A 12433-nucleotide genomic window follows, 5' to 3' on the forward strand; every position below is an offset into this window, starting at 1 on the left:
AGGCATTGTCGCCTAGGATGTCTTCTTTTTGGATTAGTTGGAAGAATAACTAGTGCTTTGAATAGCGATGATTGTGACTACACATAGCTATTTTTGTTTCATCTTATTATGTTTATTTTTTAGGTTTATTGCTTTAAATTCTAAAAATATTTGGAGGATGATGATTATTGCAGTATTTTCTTGGCTTGTTATATTGCAATATTTTTATGAGATATGTATTGTTTGCGTCCGTGAACTTGAAGGTCCCATATTGCGGTCAAAAGTAAAGTCGTCCATGAATTGGTATTCGTATTGATGAAAGGACGAATGAACTTTTAACATATACAAAAGTTATGCCTATGCAATCATGTAATTGATGGAATATATGATTAAATCTTTTGTGTGACAAGGATAAAGTCTATCATGTTGTTATGCATATAATGATGTAAAAATAGAATAGATCCTTGTATGTTAACCACGGTATTGATCTTCATTGATCCATATTGCTATGTTTTACCGTGAAAGCTTCATTGTGTGTCTTATGTTGAGCACCTTACAACTAAGTCGATTAACATTGGCTTTGTTGGTTGTTCCATAAGATGCTATATGTTGAGCATTATGAACTAAATTAATCAACCTTGGTTATTTAGTTTTGTTCTCCATAAGTTTTCTTTCTTATATTGAGTACATGTGCGGTTAAGATGGTCATGTTCCATGATAATCTTAGTCGGGGTTCCATAATCTCTTATGTTGAGCGCAAAATAATTAAATTGATTACTTCGGTTTTTAGTTTGGTTGTTTGCTTTTCAATTAGATTAATTATAGGCTCTCTTGTAATTAATCTAGTTCAGTTTTCATATATTCCACAAGCTCTTGTGTTGAGTATATGAACGGCTACACTATCATCTTTTATTGGTTAATGTAGTCACGTATTTCGTAAGGTTTTCCTTATGTTGAGTACTTGAACGGTTAAGTTAGTCACCTCCAAATGATTAACTTAGTCGTAGCCTGTTGCTCCGTGAGTTTACTTATGTTGAGCACTTTCAATTAAATTGATCACTTTTGTGGTTTTGATTTAATTGCGTATTCCAATTAGAATATTCATGGGTTTACTTGTGAGTATTTTGGTTGAGTTTTGGATATAAAAAATCATTCACATGGTTTTTGGTGTCCAAATAAAAATCCTTCTTTTCTTTCGAAATTAAGGTCGCTCTTGTTGTTCCTTTGGGAATGACATCAAATGGGGGAGAGTTCTTTTGAACTTGTGCTTAATGGTAATATCTTGCGGGGAGTGCGGCTGTGGAATTTTATAGGGGTTATCTTGCGTCTTAAAACTCCTTGATGAATGATGTTAGCTTCGGCTATAAGATTGCATCTAAATTAAGATGATATGTGTCTTTCTTTTGGTCATGAAATGTCTCTTGTGGAAATTTCATTATGAACCCGTTCTTGTACCTTTGCCAATTTTATTGACAAAAAGGGGGAGAAATATTGTGGGTCACACTACAAATACATATGGTTTTCGGATCATTGTGTAAGGGGGAGTGGTTTCCATGATCGAGATGGAGTATTGACTAAGGGGGAGTGATACATATCACCATACTATTATTATTAAAGTCGTGATGCAATTGGACTTTGATGTTCATAATAATATTATGACACTGTATAATAATGATCGAGAATCTCGATTTCTCTCATTGTTATAGATACGGATCTTCAACAACGGTGATACTAAACTTACAACCTTTGGGATCATTGGAGTACTTGGAAGGACGAAGATTTCAAGGAACGTTGAAGATTGGACTATGGAATAGGAGCCACTAAAGTTTATCTTTTTTGTATTCCATATGTATTAATAGTTTTGTCACTAAAATTGACAAAGAGGGAGATTGTTAGAGCATAGTTCGGTCAACCTCGCATGCGTTGCTATATCAAGCATGTTTGTCCATGTTAGTGATCAAAACTATAAAGTCTTGATTTCTAGCCTATTAGCTAAGTCTCGGACAAGGATAGGAAAAATGTAGTTGAGCTCAGGGACTTCATGGTGATTCAACGACAATGACGAAGATCTACACCAAGGAACCGTGGAACTTCATCAACAAAAAGGTATGTGAAGACTTGAACTTATCTATCACTCGAAAGTCTATCTGTTCTTCTCCCACTTCTTATGAGACAAAAGTCGTACGCTATATAGACTAGATCATATACACTTGATATTTCGAGATGAGTATTCATTGCTTATCTTTTACTCGAAATCATGTGTTGGTAAAGTGTTTCGCTTTGATCAGGTTTATCTTCACCTAGTGACGAAAGTCATGAAAGTTTCAATCACTTTGGGAATTTCTCTGACGAGAAAGGTATGTTGTTCTTCACGACTGAATATTGCGCTCTGAGAATGTTTCAATGATTGAAATGAGAGTTTAGATTATATAACCATGTATTCCTTGAACCGAAGTTTTCGAACTTTGTTGATCAAGAGAAATCGGTAGGATTGTGGAATTATCTTGCCAAGTCCGCGAACTGACGGAAGTTATCGACCGAGAATTTCTGCTGGGATTTCCAAAACTCGTTTGTGTGCTAAGTCCGCGAACTGGTGGAAGTTCTCGGCCCGAGAATTTATGCTGAGTTTGGAAAACTCAACCGATTAACTTAAGTCCGCGAACTTGTTTGTGAACTTAAGAGGTTATGATCTAAAGATGTGCTCTGAATATGAAACATTAATTATTAAGGAATGTGTTATGCAAACCGTGGCTATAATGTTCATGAGACGATTCTAATCGAATCGAATCATCTTTGTTTCAATTGTGTCTTGTGTAGTTACATAAGATCTCATAGAAATTGAACAACTCTTAACTAGTTCATTTGAGTCAATTGAACTAGTTATGGTGAAGAAGAACATGATTAATATGAGATGCTCATATGGTTGACCTTTTGGGTTATCATGTTGAACCAACATACGTGTACTCGTTTGGGCATGGTTTTCTCAAACCCAGTAAACGTGTACCCAAGTGCGTGTGACAAGCTATGTCTTTCGATCTAACGGTTGAGATATATTGGCTTGAATCTAAATCAGGTTTTCATCTGGATAGAGATTGCTTTGTACCTAAGGCAAAACCCTGATTTGAAAGGCTATATATAGGAGACATCTAGCTAGAGCATAACTTAATCCCCACATGTCTGTATGCTACTAGTGCGCTCGCTAGAGTCGATCTCCATTAACTCTTGAGTTTCTTCTCTAAACTCGAGTTAACGACTTAAAGACTTCATTGAGATTGTGAAGCCAGACCGATACTACTTTTATCGTAGTTGTGTGATCTGATCTTGCATCTTCTATCGTACGAGTACAATCGATTGATTGGCTTGAAATCGTGAAAGTTCTCCGATAGGCAAGATAAAGAAGTCACAAACATCTTCGTCTCATTGTTTGTGATTCCTCGACAATCCGCTTGTGTAGTCAGGAAGGATTGTAGAGAGGTGCTTGATTAATCTAGGTTGTTCTTCAGGAATAGAAGTCCGGATTATCAATTGGTTCCTGCTACCTTGATTTTATATCTAAAGACGGAACAAAACCTAGGGTTTATCTGTGGGAGACAGATTTATCCTTTCGATAGACTTTTCTGTGTGAGACGAATTCGTTTATTATTAAGTATGTGATTTTAGGTTGCAGCAACTCTTAGTTGTGGGTGAGATTAGCTAAGGGAATCAAGCACGCAGTTTTCTGCTGGGATCAGAGGCGTAGGAGTACAACTGTACCTTGTATCGGTGGGAGATTGGTAGGGGTTCAACTATACATCAGTCCGAAGTTAGTTTGCAGTAGGCTAGTGTCTGTAGCGGCTTAATACAGTGTGTATTCAATCTGGACTAGGTCCCGGGGTTTTTCTGCATTTGCGGTTTCCTCGTTAACAAAAATTCTGGTGTCTGTGTTATTTCTTTTCCGCGTTATATTTTATATAATAGAAATAATACAGGTTGTGCGTTCGTGATCATCAATTGGAAATCCAACCTTTTTTGTTGATTGATCCTTGGACATTGGTCTTTGGTACCGTCCCAGTTATCTCTCTTTGATAAAGACTCGCAGATTTCTATTTGCTTGAGTAAATATCAAATCGAGAGATTAAGATAATAACTCCTTGAGATGTTTTTTATCTAGATTGAGTCTGACTGTCTAGTTGATTCTCTAGCAAAGTATTTCGGAGTTAGTCCATACAGATTGTTAAGCGAAATATTGGGTGGTGTTGTTAGACCCCGCTTTTTCAGGTCCTATGACCATGTAAATATTCTGTAAATATTCTTTTCCTTTAATATATCCTTCTTTCTTCAAAAAAAAAAAAAAAAAACGATTTTTCAATTGATGTCATCTTCTGCTCAACTTATTCTAGGGGCATTAACAAATCGATTAGTGATTTCCATATCCACCTAAATAGAGTTTCAATTTAGTTGATTAATTCTCACCATGGTTGGTATTAATTATTCACAAGTTAAGGAGTTCATTGTTAGGAGGGTAAAGATCAAACCCTTGATCTGGTGTTTTCATATTAAATGAGGACGATATATTCATGGTTTAGTTTAGTCTTGAGAATGGGGTTGAATGGAAATAGTTTTGTTGGGAACCAAATGTGGATACCAGAATGCAAGTCAGTCCAACAAAAAAACGCGAGTTCTTTCTCCTCTCTTCAATAACGTGGCAAGGGTTTTAGAGGCGATTTTTTAGGTCAAAATTTCTTTCCATTCTCCATGGATGGAGGCGCTAATCCTCCACCAATCCCTTCAATCTCTCCATCAATCCAGAGAGAAATTATTCCTAAGTCATCTTTTAGCGCTAATCCCAATATTGGATTGGAAGATGTTCCTCTATTACCTCATTCAAAGCTTCATCTACTATTTTTGGGGTTTGAAATCCTGGATCCACTGGTAACCTAAGTTGGAAATCTTGTCTCAATAATCAAGCTAGAACGACAACATCAACAAAACTTGTTTTTGATGGACCAAAAAACACCAATTGTTTTATTTTCATTAGATGAGCTCCCACCACATATTGATTTGAATGGATCTTTAGTGGTGGGGTACTTTATTGGAAAAAAATGGGTTTCACAAAGGATGAATGACACAGAGAAGAAGGTGTTGCACTCCAAAACTTTCAAGGCTTGTATAAATTTCTTTTAGACAAATATTTCTACCCTCCCAATAACAATTGGCGATTACAACAGGTATGCGAAATATTGCCTTCAGGATACAATGAAAGCCCTGCAACGAAAACTGAATTCAAGGTTTGTACCCCTTGATTCAATCAAGAACACACAAAGAGATTTCTGATTTCTGATGATGCTTTTTGAAATAGAGAAAACAGATTGATTTTTCTTATATGTTAAACGAAACTGGGAGAAGCTATTTATAAAGGGTTTTGCACCTGTTGGGAATAGGTTTTTTTTATTCGCCAACAGGTTTCTATTCACGAAACGTCAGGTTCCTTCATCAACAGACATCAATGGTGTCTTTTGGATTCGAAATTTTCGAACAGGCTTTTATCGGCCAAATAAAACCTTCAGCCTGGGGGTGAGATTAGCTAAGGGAAATTTTCGAACAGGTCGACCACAGCCTGGGGGCGATGCCCCCCAGGACCCCCCTTTGGTTAGCGGCGTTGAAAATATTCCAACATACTTTGTGGGTAAGAGGATGGATTTCACCTTTGTGAAAAAGAAATTAACTGTTCAGTGGAAAAGAAAGGGATATTTTGAGATGACAACCTATGGAGAGCAAGCTTTCATGTTCGAATTTTCTAGAGAAGAGGATAAAACAAGGATCCTAGAAATGATTTATTGCAAGTAAGTTATTCTTAATTCGTCCATGGTCTTTATTTATTGAATAACATATTGGTGCAATTAAATCTGTCCCAGTTTGGTTGTTAATTAGAGCTTTACCAATTCATTTTTGAAACTCTACTGGATTTGCGAGGATTTGTAGTTTTATAGGAACACCAATTATGACTGATACCCCTACTGCAATGATGACTACAATGTCTTTCGCGAGGGTTTGTGTCAAAATTGATTTTACCTGCACCTTTCCTGCTAATCTACCGTATAAAATCGATGATAAAAAGTATAAGGTAAGGCTTAAATATCCATGGAAGTCTACTCCGTATACTTTTTGCAAGAGCTTTGGGCACTTAAGTCCTAAGTGAGGATCCAATCCAGCGCCTAGGTACAAAAAAAATGGATTCCTAAATCTACTCTTATTATAGAGGATAAGGAGAAGTCTTGCTCTAACTCAAATGGAATTTCTCAAGTTGTATGGAGGAGATAAGAAAGTGCAAGTCCCCACATTGATATTTCAAATCCAATTACCAAATTGAAACTCTTTTCAAACCATTCTACTGAAGTTGAAGTCGAGAAGGAGATCAGAAATGAGGATTATCCTCAATTTCCAAATGGAGGTTGGACTGTATGCACTAAATAGAAGAATGCCAAAAAGAAAAGTGATGTGACGGCTTGTCATTTGAACCCTTTAGCTTCAGTCCATGAAGCTATATTGAATCAGAATCCACTTTTTTTATTCTGGAAGAAGTTTAGGTTAGAACAAAGGATGATAATGTTGAAGATCAATATCAAGAAGAAGAAAAAGCTACAAGGGGGACCAGTGATGAATATGGATATGAGACATATTTTGAAACCACGGGAATGGAGATTAGAGAGCGTGCGAAGGTGAAAGCTATTGACATATTCCTTGGAAAAGTCCCTTAACCAATTTTCAAAAATTGGACAATCTGTTGATGATGACTAACTCTCTAACAGTGACCAAGGGTGTGACTAAGGGGCCAATGGATAATAAAGCCAAAGGTATCTTTAACGAGACAACAGAGAAACATGGAAAAAAGAAATTTGAAAAGAATAAAAAAAGCTAGAACAGATGAAGTGGAAAGGGGTAGACTTGAAGTAGATTTAGTAATTTTTCATTTGATGTGATGAAGATGTATCGATAGATATGATTGTTGAGTTTTATAAGGATGTTGGATACAAATATTGTCTAAATTTTAACATTGATATTGTCTTTAGGAATCACAATTGTATGGTATTGAAATGTCATTGATACCTCATAAGAAATGGATGAAATGTGGCCCTAAATCATGGCAGTACATAGAAGTTGTTATGTCATTCATACAGTATGCTAGTGGAAAAGGTAGTGAAAATGTGTTATTCTCATGCCCTTGTGGTTCCTGTAGGAACAGTAAAGGATTTGAGACACTTACTGAGATTTCATATCATTTATTGAAAGAACAGTAAAGGACTACAATTTGCAAGAATCAAGAGGAAGAAAAAAAAAAAAAACTTAGAGCTGAAAACAGAGAAAAGGCGATAGTATGATTAATTTCGTACCTCTGGTCGTAAATCTCATTTTTTGGTTAGAGCTGAACTGGTATGTATAATTATTTCATATGTTCTCTCAATTATGAGTCTCAATACTTATGGACAATGTGACTACTCATATACTTCTGTATATTGTTCAATGTTAATCGACTCGTCGTATTTGAAAACTTAGAAGCACGAGTATCATGGAGTGGAAGTCACTACCTCTGATGTGAGGATTTTATTTCATACTCAAGAGGGTGGGAAAATTCTACCTAGTGCGCAGCGATACTTTGTGAGTCAGATTACATTTCATATACTACCTCCGTCCCTAATTAGATGACCTAGTTAAAATTTACTAGTAAATTTAGAAATGATTTATCTCTGAAACTATACAACGGATTTTCGTAAACTTTGTATCATCGAAAAGCATTTTAAAACATCTATCTAATGAATATAAATATGGCTATCAAATTTTATATATTTCTTATAATAATACTAATCTATCACTCCATCTATTTATGGTATAGGTCATCTAATTAGGGACGAAGGGAGTATATCATGTCTTTTTAAATTATCTACCAATAATCTTTATATTTTACTCAGTGTTATGCTCGATGTTGCAGGAGGATCTTCATAAGGAGCAAGAATTCAAGGAGAAACAAGTTGCGGGTATTTATGTAGGAGAACTAGATGGATTGACTGCAGATTTTGGAAAGGATTTTAGGGGACGGGTTCATGTTGTTGGTCCTGTTTCTCATAAAAAAATTATTTATTTATGGTCTTGCATGTGCTAAAGTTCAAGAAATTAAGTCTAAGAATTGAGGTATATTAAACATCAGGTGGGGGATCTAAGTGACAAAATGGGGGTTCTACTCGAAGGCTTTGGAACGTTGTGCCACATTGATATCCAATCTGCAATTCCACCATAATTAGTTAGCTCGAACATCATGGACAGTTCAGCTGCTAGAGCTGCTTCTGTTGCTAATATAAGTTAACATGGCCAAGCACCTTCACCTGCTCATCCCATATCACCAGCACGATCAACAGTAAGTGTTGACATGCAGAAGTGTTCATTGTTGAATATGGATGGTGAAATCGTTGCTGTTGGTAAACTTTGTACAGATGAATTAGGGGATATGGCTCATGGCTCACCCGTACTGGACGCATCATCTTGCCAAGTGTTGCTGGATGACATTCTCATGCCATTTGAGAAGACCATAAAAGATAATTAACAGGCTTGCCGAAATTTTCAGAGATGTTGGAATTGGAGGATTTGAGGTGCATCCAAGGATGTGCTTCAAATTTGATTAGCAGGTCGATCTAATTTTTTTGAGATATGCTATGAAACTCTTGATATCTCAGCCATCATCTATCGCGTTTATGAATGACTAACATATATGGCTTTTACCTCTTTTTTTTTTTGCTTATGTTCACACTTTTGTACATGTGCTTAACATGATAACATGTAGATTCTTTTGCAGTTGTGCACAAGAATGTCTCGTTTGCAATTGTGCTTTGAAAGACTCTCATGCAAATGTATATATAGGAAATATTTAGTTTTATCGGATGTAACTATGTGAATAGAAATCTGAATTTTATGAATCAACTTTTTTGCTATGTGTGTAGTTTTTGTCTATGTAAATGTTTTGTGGTTTGTCTTTTGTTATATTCGATTGCATAAATAACTATGGTTAGATTCGATTGAAGCGCTGGTAACCATCCGAGGGAATATCAATTCCTGGTAAGTACTTCAATTGGCGATGCTTATATTATTACTTTGAAATTTATGGATATTAACCTTCAGTTAATATTTTCTTTGGTGTAACGATGCTATTTCTACGGGATTATGATGTTGGTGACACTTCAAGTATTAACCTTCACTAAATACTTTCAATTTCTTATTTCAATTTCCAAGAGTTACGACTTCTTATCAGATTATGATGCTATGCTCTCTTCTTCAGATTCAGTTCAAAAGAAGACTTTGTGGAATCATTTTGGAATCGGATATCATCATTTCTCATTCATCGGGTATTATTCTTCTTAAATTTGAATCCTTATATTTAGTGTTTGGACTATGAATCATCTAAAGTTGTTGGACGATTCTTTTCTTTAGGTTTTAAGCATTTTATACAAACAATAATCAAAACATTGGCTTTGTTTTCATTATTTACCAAATTGGGTATATCTGATTTACTTGAAATCTTGTCGTTGTTAGTTGAAGAAGACACCTAAAAATTGGGAGGTGCGGGGACTTTGCTAGTAAAGCCCTATGATAATTTGGTTCGGTTCAAGCTGTCGTTCTTCATCTTCTACATTTTTACTATTCCGGGTAATGTAGATTGTAAACTGCAGTGAATAAATTGCAAACACTTAGGTTGTTTTAAGGGTTTATACTGAGTTTCCTCACAAGTTTCAATTGGATTGCTATTGCAGAACTGTTAACACAAAAGTATTTGTTTAGCTGAAAATTGGAACAAAATCTTGCATGATTTATGTCCATTTCTTGTTTTAGAATGAAGTTGTTCTGTTTTCTTTTATAGTTACTGATTCTTTGATTATGTGTTTATACTTGTGAAACCTAAATTGGGCTGCTTGTAATAACTTTCAGATTTTGAAAAATATCGCCGAGATGAACAGTTCAGTTCTGGAAACAGACATGCCATAAATGGTGGTGAACGAGATGCACCAAATTTGACCAAACTTGGTTCTAGCTCAACTATTGAGCTTCACGCTGAAGCTGCTTATGGGGAATCCGAAGCCACTACGAGTGTTATGACTGGGTCATTTTGATCATGGTATAGCGTAAAACTTACCAGCATATATGGAGGGTAAAGATGAATGCAAAAAGAACTTAATAAATGCAGTGGGGAGATACGGACCTTGAAAGACAAATTCTTAAAATGACATAATTAAGATTAAGAATAAAAGTTAGTTACACCAGCATTATTACGAGTCAATCAGTAGGCTCTCCCGAGTGAATAAGAAAATGAGTTGTCGAATGTGATACTTCTTTTCTCCGAACAGTCCTTACATATGAACTATTGACTTCCTTCAAAATCATTGGAAACAAGAACAAAGTAGTTTATTTTGATTGATATTGAAAGAAGAACAATATTCTTAAATGAATAATAAGAGAAGAAACAAGTGAATGAATATGCGCAGACGATATAGTTGCACATCATTTTTGCGAATCCCCCATCAGTAGGTCTCCCAATGTAACAGTTTCAAAGGGCTTCCCAAAGAACGGTCTTCTCTCAGCTGGTAGCGATAGCTCTGCAGATACTTGTTGCATTGTTGGCCGAGTACGTGGATCCCCACGTAAGCATGAGAGACCAACCTTGATAAAGTACATTATCTCTTTCTTCACGACATCCGTTGGTGCTCCAACGCACTGGTCCAAGATTTCCTTCAACATTAAATTTTTTCCCGTAAGATTCGTAGCCATGGATGATGACAACGATGGAAAGAGCTCGGGAAATAGTGATGTGATTATCTCGGATGGGTGCCTCCCATGTAGTACTTCTAGCACGAGTACTCCAAAGCTATAAACATCGCACTTCTCTGTTACCTTCATTGTATAAGCAAGTTCTGTAAAAATATTCATTAAGAAAAATGGATGTGAGACTTTGTTGCATTCAAAATGTTGATAGACATCACTAAGTATATAACTTCACATTAAAATTTTACGTACCTGGAGCAACATATCCGTATGTTCCTGCAAGTGATGTCCAATTAAACGAATCTGGCTTCAAAATCCTTGCAGTACCAAAATCAGAAACACGAGCTTCATATTCGAAATCCAACAAGACATTGTTGCTAGATATGTCCCTATGAACTATTGCCGGAATGCAATCATGGTGCATGTATGTAATTGCATTAGCTGTTCCCCTGATGAATCTTATCCTCTTTGTCCAATCGAACTCTGCCGCTTGTTCCCCATCGCATAAAATCTTTTTCAAACTCCCTCTCTCTACAAATTCATAAACCAAAAATGAGATTCGTCGCTCTACACTTCATTTTCGAAAGATTTACGATGTTCTTATGCCGGATTTCAGTCAATGCATGAACTTCATTTTCGAAAGATTTAAGATCAACTATTTCAGAATCTTCATCTGACGAGTGAAGCTTCTTCACAGCAACAACCTGGCCTGTCGACAAATCTACCTTGTAGACACTCCCATATCCTCCCTCCCCAATGCAATATTTAGTATCAAAATTTTCTGTTGCTGCAATAATTTCTTCAAACACAAGTTTCCCATCATAATTCTGTACCGAAAATATGTTTCCTTTTGGTTTTGTATCTGTAGGTTGATCCACCTGCTCGAGATTTCCTACTTGTCTTTTTCGCAGACGAAAAAAGATAACAAGAAATATGAACAAAAGAAACAATGAACCAAACAGTGAAACTAAAATTATCAACACAAGTCTTGGTTTCGCCTTTTTTCTTGCATTCATAACCGAGGAATCACATAGTTGAAAACCTCCGGAGTGATTACCACATAAACCACTGTTGTTCTTCAATGCATCAAATGGAGCATCATTAAATGCCTTCATGTTTGGAATAGGACAGTTAATTCATTGTAACGAAACATCGGCAGTGGTCAAGCAAAATTTCATCAATGAAGAGGGAATTGAACCGGAAAGCTTGTTGTGTGACAAATTTAATCTTTCTAGTTTTTTAGTTTCCCAAACTCAGATGGTATTTCTCCACTCAACTCATTTTGACTGAGATCCAATCTGATTTGTAATGAAATCAAGCTTCCAATCTGATGTGGAATGCTTCCGTTCAAACGGTTTCTACTCAAATCCAATTCAAGTAAATTTGAACATCCTCCAAGTTGTTTGGGAATCGGTCCGGTAAGCTGATTATTATATAGATAGAGACGTTGCAAGTTAGGCAACATCCCAACTGTTAAATTACATAAAAGAAGGAATCCGACCCAACGAAATTGTTTGTAGACAGAGCAAAGTAGGTAAGAGATCTCAGCCTTCCAATATCTTGAGGAATGGTACCAGAAAACTGATTTTCATATATGTTAAGTTTGATTAAGTTGGTAAGATTGCTTAAAGAAGAAGGGATTGGACCAGTGAGATAATTTTTCCACAATCCA

General features: G+C 36.0%; 1 pseudogene; it reads right to left on the bottom strand.

Annotated features, from left to right (window-relative positions):
• Positions 1 to 10313: 10313 nt before the first annotated feature.
• Positions 10314 to 11839, bottom strand: LOC113332396 (annotated as a pseudogene).
• Between the last annotated feature and the right edge of the window lie 594 nt (positions 11840 to 12433).

The sequence above is a fragment of the Papaver somniferum genome, unplaced genomic scaffold (assembly GCF_003573695.1).
Source record: "Papaver somniferum cultivar HN1 unplaced genomic scaffold, ASM357369v1 unplaced-scaffold_131, whole genome shotgun sequence".
Classification (NCBI taxonomy): Eukaryota; Viridiplantae; Streptophyta; class Magnoliopsida; order Ranunculales; family Papaveraceae; genus Papaver; species Papaver somniferum.